The 6,515-nt window shown below is 38.0% G+C and overlaps 1 non-coding gene across 1 annotated transcript; it reads right to left on the reverse strand.

Moving 5' to 3' along the window:
* Window positions 1-3,103: 3,103 nt before the first annotated feature.
* Window positions 3,104-3,249, reverse strand: LOC118996094 (small nucleolar RNA SNORA57). Its single transcript, XR_005068421.1, has one exon. It is a non-coding gene; the product is annotated as a small nucleolar RNA SNORA57 (small nucleolar RNA).
* Between the last annotated feature and the right edge of the window lie 3,266 nt (window positions 3,250-6,515).

Raw genomic sequence — 6,515 nt, forward strand, 5'->3', positions numbered from 1 at the left:
ATAATACAGAATAGTTAGAAACTATTTAATCTGTTTCTTTCCAAATAGTGGACTGGTTAAATAAATAATAGACAGATATACCATGTAGCCATTCAAAATAATATTTTCCAGCTCTCCTTGAAGATAAAGCCAACTCCATGATTGGAGGAGGAAATGACAAGATGGTCCTGGGACATCTTGTCTCATATTGAAAGGTATCAAAGGACCCTGGGTCATGCTAAAAAGAACTCAGGAGTCATCTTGAAGATCTTGCTTTTTCAAAGAGGGAGAAATTTGTATATCAATGAGAATAATAACCTTAATGGAGTGAAACACTGACATCTTATTAATATTGTGTCCTCCAATATAGTATATCTTTCTAAGTCTTTAGTTTCTTGTGGTAATCTTTTGTAGTTTTCAATGTACAAGCCTTGCACTTTTTTCATCCAATTTATCCCTAAGCATTTCATATTTTTGATGCCATTTTGAATATAAAACTTTGGGTGGCTGGTTATTTATTGCTAATATATAAAAGTACAATAGATTCTTATATCCTGAAACCTTGCTAAACTCACATATTAGTTGTTACAGCTCTTTTTTGGTATATTCTGGAAGATTTTCTGTTTGGAAAACTTATCCATTATGATAAGTTTTATGAAAATTTAACCTTTCCAGTTTAGATACATTTTTATATTCTCTTATAGCACTGACTAAAATTTCCAGTATGATATTGAATAGAAATGGTACAAGTGGATAGCCTCGCCTTGTTTCTGATGTTAGAAGGAAAACATTTAGTCTCTCATCATTGAATGTGATGTGAGCTGTAGGTCTTTATAGATACCTTTCTCCAGAGTGAGGAAGATTCCTTTTATTCCTAGTTTGCTGAGAGATTTTATGCTAACATGTTGCATTTTGTCAAATGCTTTCTCTGTGTCTACTGAGATAATTATATATTTTTATTTATTCTTTTGCTAATGTTGGTGAATCACAGTGATCAATATTTGATTGCTAAGCCTACTTTGCATTCCTCAAATAAACCCCATATAGTTATGATGGCGTACCTTTTTTGCATATTTTTAGATTTGAGTTGCTAAATTTTTGCTAAGAGTTTTTGCACCTAACTTCTTGAGGGGTATTAGCTTTTGTTTTCTCTCCTATAATGTCTAATAAAGACATTTGTTTTCTTTCCTGTAATGTCCTATAATGTCTATGAGACCAGTAATGCTGTTCTCATAGAATGAGTTGGGAAATATTCTATTATCTTATATTTTCTGGAAGAGTTTATGTGGAACTATAATTATTTCTTACTTAAATGCTTGGAAGAATTCACCAGTTAAGTCATCTGCACCCAAAGTTTTCTTTGTGGGAAAGTTTTTAAACTACAAATTAATTTTTGTAATAGCTATTGGGCTATTCAGATAACTGATTTCTTCTCTAATGTGCCTTGGTTGTTTGTATATTTTAAGAAATTTTTCCATTTGTCCTTCTCATCAGTTGTCAAGTTTATTAGCATAAAGTTGTTGATAAGATTTTTTAATCATTTTAACATTTGTGTAGTTATCTATTTCTACACAACAAATTACCACAAAGTCACCATTTATTATTTCACAGCTTATCTAGATCAGGAATCTGGTCACATCTTTGCTGGGTCCTGAACTCTTCACAGGCCATAATCAAACTGTCAGCCAGGACCAGGGTCTCATCTAAACACTTTTTAAAAAGATTTTATTTATATTTTTAGAGAGGGAAAGGGAGGGAGAAAGGGAGAGAGAGAAACATCAAAGTGTGTCTGCCTCTCATGTGCCTCCTACAAGCATGTGCCCTGACTGGGATTTGAACTGGTGACTCTTTGATATACAGGCTGGCACTCAATCACTGAGCCACACCAGCCAGGGCTCATCTAAACACTTGACTGGGGAAGGATCCACTTCTAAGCTCATGTTGTTGGCAGGATTCAGTTCCTTGTGGGTTGTTGGACTGAGGGCCTAAGTCTCCTGTTGACTGTTGACAAGAGGCTGCCCTCAGTTCCTTACCATGTTGCCTCTGCAACATGGAAGCTTGCTTTAGTAAAGCCATCCATAAACAGGGTGCAACAGTTGGTAGTCATAGCCTAGTCAGAAAGTGAATCCCATTACCTTTGTCATTGTTGTTGGTTAGAAACAAGTCACTAGGTCACTTCCCTCTCAAGGGGAGAACTACATATGGACAAGAATACCTGGAGGCAAGACTCAATGGGGACCATTTTAGAGTCTACCTGCCACAATATTTGTAGGATCTATAATTTATGGTCTCTCTCTTAATCCTAATATTATTTAATTATATCCTTTTTGTCCTGATCAATCTGGCTAGAAGTTTGTCTATATTATTGACATTCTCAAAGAATGAGCATTTCTTTGTTTTTCTGTTTTCATTGTATTTGATTTGTGCCATCTTTACTTTAGGTTTAAGTTTGCTTACTTTAGGTTTAATTTGCAATTTATCTTCTAGTTTCATAAGGTCATTATTTTGAGATATTTCAAGTTTTTTAATATAGACATTTAGTGCTATAACTCTTCTAACCATATCTTTAGCATCCCACTTTTTTATGCTTTCACTTTAATTTAGTTCAAAATGCCCTATAATTTTCCTTTTGATTTCCTCCTTGACTCATCAATTATTTAGTGGTGTGTTATTCAGTTTCCAAATATTTGGGAATTTTCTAGGAAACTTTCTTTTGATCTAGTTTAATCTAATATAATAAAATCAATTTAATTTAATTTTTTACAGAGAGCATACCTTTTTTTTTATCCGCACCCAAAGATACCCTTTTTTCTGTACTTTCAGAGAGAGAGAGGGAGTATGGGAAGGCAGGAGGTAGAGAGAAAGAAACATTGATGAGAGAGGGAGAGATATGGATGTGAGAGAGAAACATCATCATAAAGCTGCCTTCCCTTACATATCCCAACCAAGGATAGAACCCAAAGCTCCAGTACATGCCCTGAAGGAGAATCAAACCCTCAACCTTTGGTCTAACTGATGACACTCCAACCAACTGAGCCACACTGGCCAGGGTGAGAACATCCTTGGCGTAATTTCAATACTTTTTAAATGTGCTGTGAATTATTTATTCGTTTGTTCGCTTTAACTGTGTCCCAGTGCTTGAGTATGGAACCTCTGGACTGGAAACTATTAGGCACCGAAGACATGACGCTGAGAGGGCCAGACCCTTTCCTTCTGCCTCTGTACATTACAAGGACCAGGACCACATGCCCAACCCCCACCAGGAAGAGGAGTTTTGTTGCGAATTGTTTTATGGCCAAGAATATGGTCTAATTTGTTCATTGTTCAATGGCCATACAAAAGGAATGTATATTCTGTTGTTTTTTGGAGTATTTTATAAATGTCAGTTAGGTCAAGTTGATAGTATTGTCTTCTATATCCTTACTGATTTTCTATATACTTTTACTATCAATTATTGAGAGGTGTGTTGAAATCTTTAAGTGTGTATTTGTTTATTTTTCAATTCTATCAGTTTTTGTTTCATGTATTTTGAAGATCTGTTATTAGGTGTATAAATATTTAGAATTGCCCTGGCTGGTGTGGCTCAGTGAATTGAGTGCTGGCCTGCAAACCAAAGGGTCACTGATTGAATTCCCAGTCAGGGCACATGCCTGGGTTGCTGGCCAGGTCCCGAGTAGTGGGCACAAGAGAGGCAACCACACACTGATGTTTCTGTCCCTCTCTTTCTTCCTCCCTTCCCCTTTCTCTAAAAATAAATAAATAAAATCTAGAAAAGTGCCCCCTACTGGGAACCTGGACCACAACTGGGAATCAAACCAATGACATTTTGGTTTGCAGGCTGGCACTCAATCCATTGAGCAACACCAGCTAGGGCAGACTACAGTTTTCTCTTTCTAAAGTTTTCTTTGTCTCTATATTCCAGTTTTCTTAAAAGATCATGGTTTTAAAATTTTCTGATCAGAAAAATAACTGACACTCTTTTAAAAGGTTATGATAAAATGGTTCAGGTGCTGTGGAAGACAGTTTGGTGGTTCCTTAAAAAGTTAAATATGGAATTACCATATGATTTAACAATACCACTCTGAGGTATATAGCCAAAAGAATTAGAAGCAAGGGCTCAGATTTTTGCACACCAGTGTTCATAGCAGCATTATTCACAATAGCAAAAAGGTAGAAACAACCCAAATGTCCACCAGCAGATGAATGGATGAGTAAAAATTGTGTATATATACAATGGAATAATTATTGCAAAAAGGAAGGGAATTCTGATCCAGGCTACAATGTGGATGAACTTTGAAAATATTATATTAGGTGAAATAAACCAGACACAAAAAGACAAATATAGTATGAGTTCACTTGTATGAGGTATTTAGAATATTCAAATTTATTGAGACAGAAAAAATAGTGGTTATCAGGGCTGGAGAGATAAGGGAAGGGGAGGTGGTTGTTTAATGGGTTTTTGTTTGGGATAGTGAAAACTTCTGGAAATAGGGTGATGATTATACAACACTATGAATGTACTCAATGCCACTGAATTGCATACTTAAAATGGTAAATTTTTATGTTATGTATATTTTACCACAATAAACAAAAACAGCAACAAAAGGAGAAAAATTAGCCTTTATCTTACACACTCCCAGCTTAAATGAGATAATTCATGTGAAGTGATTAGCACAATATTATAGGGAATTATGGGGAATCCTCAATAAAGGAAGGAGAAATGTTTTTTTCTTTTTTTAAATGTTTTTTCTTATAATTAGGACCATTTAAAGATGGAATGGGCTTCCTTGGGGAGAAGATAGAGTTTCCTGCTACGGGAGGTATTTCATAGGAGGCAAAATAGACTTCTTAAATTACATATGTAAATGAATCACCTGGGGATAGTGTTAAAACTGCATATTTCAACTTAAATAAGTTCTGTGTGGGGCCTGAGAACCTGCATTTCTAACAAGCCCCAAGTGATTCTGATGCTATCACTGACCACTTATGAGTAGCAGGGAGCTAGATGATACTTGGCGGGGGTGTGCTGTAGAAGGTATGTGATAAACCACCAGATGGCACACTGAGTTAGATCTCTGTTGTCCAGTATGGTGGTCAACTTGCCAATGTGGTTATTGAGCACTTGAAATATGGCTACTCTGAATTGAGATGGGCTGTGAGTGTAAAAAAGCACTGAAAAACTTAGTGTAAAAATAAAATGTAGGGGGATCCAAGATGGCAGAGGAGTAAGTGGAAGCTACACCAACTTCCTCCCAGGAGCAGGCTGGAATTACAACTAAATTGTAAAGAAATCATCCATCATCCAGAATAACCTATTGAACACTAGCTAGCGAGAAGGTTTAGAACTGGGGTGTCAAATTCATTTTCACTAGGAGCCACATCAGCCTTGCAGTTGCCTTCAAAGGGCCGAATGTAATTTTAGGACTGTATAAATGTAATTACTCCTAAACAGTTAAGCGAGAGCTCGGCACTGTCACTGGGTAGAAACGAGGTGGAGGGCTGGATAAAACAAGATGGAGGGCTGGATTTAGCCCATGGACCTTGTGTTTGCCACCTGTGCCTTAGAACCTTGGACAGATAGAAGAAACCACTTCACCACAACGTGGCTGGTATGGGTGGAGTGCGAAGGAGATGTGAGAGGACTGGCTGGACTCCCTCAGCAGCAGCTGAAGTGCCAGAGGGATATCTCAGCAGCTTGGGGGGGGGTTCCTCCTGAAAGGTGTGGGGTCTAAACCCCAAGCTGGGCTTCCCAAGCCTATAGCACCAATGCCAGAAAGGAACCCGGATAACATCCAGCTATGAAAAGCAGCAGGGCTTCTGCCTGCCAGGGAAAGACAGCTAGAGACACAGAGAGCCTCCTACAAGACCAATGCACATAATTTCATTTGCAGCCACTTACCCTGGGTGTCGGCAAAGGGAGGGAAGAGTGGACTAGAGATGCTTGAGGAGAGTCTGGGGTTGGTGGCTCTGGGGAGAGAACTGAAGGAACAGCTGCCTGGATCCCTGTGCTCAGTCATTCCGCATTTGCAGGACCAGTCTTGCACAGGCAGAGTAGTCCCCTCTGAGTGGCATCAGCCTGAGGGGAAGCAAGAGCCCCATCTGCAGGAATTACTATGCCCCACCCTGTCATGCTTAAACCAGGCTGCTGATTACAGCTTGATTAGATTAAGAGGTCATCAATTTAATGACTGATTAGCTTAACAAGTAAGGCAGAAAATACATAGAAGCAGTCAAAATCGGAAGACAAAAACAGACCCTAAAGGAAAGAACGTGTGAAGTTTCCAGAAGAACTAAATGAAATGGAGGCAAGCAATTTATCAAAGAGAGGGTTTAGAGTAATGATTATAAGGATATTCAACAGCATGAAAAAAGACACAGAAACTATGAAAAAGGACCAGTCAGAAATAAAGAGTACAATGTCTGGGATAAGTAATACAGTGGAAGGAATAAACAGTAGGTTAGCTGAAGCAGAGGATAATATCAATGATTTGGAAGACAAGGTAGAAAAAACATGCAGGCAGAGCAGCAAAAGGAAA

This window comes from Sturnira hondurensis, unplaced genomic scaffold, assembly GCF_014824575.4.
Source record: "Sturnira hondurensis isolate 20B ecotype Veracruz unplaced genomic scaffold, ASM1482457v3 Scaffold0010803, whole genome shotgun sequence".
Lineage (NCBI taxonomy): Eukaryota > Metazoa > Chordata > Mammalia > Chiroptera > Phyllostomidae > Sturnira > Sturnira hondurensis.